A 380-nucleotide genomic window follows, 5' to 3' on the forward strand; every position below is an offset into this window, starting at 1 on the left:
TGCAGCCATCATTGTTGTTTGGCAGGTCGGGGCTGGGGATTCGAACCTGCCACCTTAGGTGTACGTGGCTGGCGCCTTAGCCAGTTGAGCTATAGGCTCCGAGCCCTGAGTGTAATTTTTTAAATCAGTTTTTATTTTATTTTATTTATTCTTTTTTTTTTTTTTGAGACAAGCGTTTTACTATGTCACCCTCAGTAGAGTACTGTGGTGTCACAGCTCACAGCAACCTCAAAGTCTTGGACTTAAGCAATTCTCTTGCTTCAGCCTCCCAAGTAGCTGAGACTACAGGCGCCCACCACAACATCTGACTATTTTTTGTTGTAGTTGTTGTTTGGCAGACCCGGGTCAGGTTTGAACCTGCCAGCTCTAGCTGCTGAGCT

Source organism: Otolemur garnettii, unplaced genomic scaffold, assembly GCF_000181295.1.
Source record: "Otolemur garnettii isolate 467f Iridium unplaced genomic scaffold, OtoGar3 scaffold00010, whole genome shotgun sequence".
Classification (NCBI taxonomy): Eukaryota; Metazoa; Chordata; class Mammalia; order Primates; family Galagidae; genus Otolemur; species Otolemur garnettii.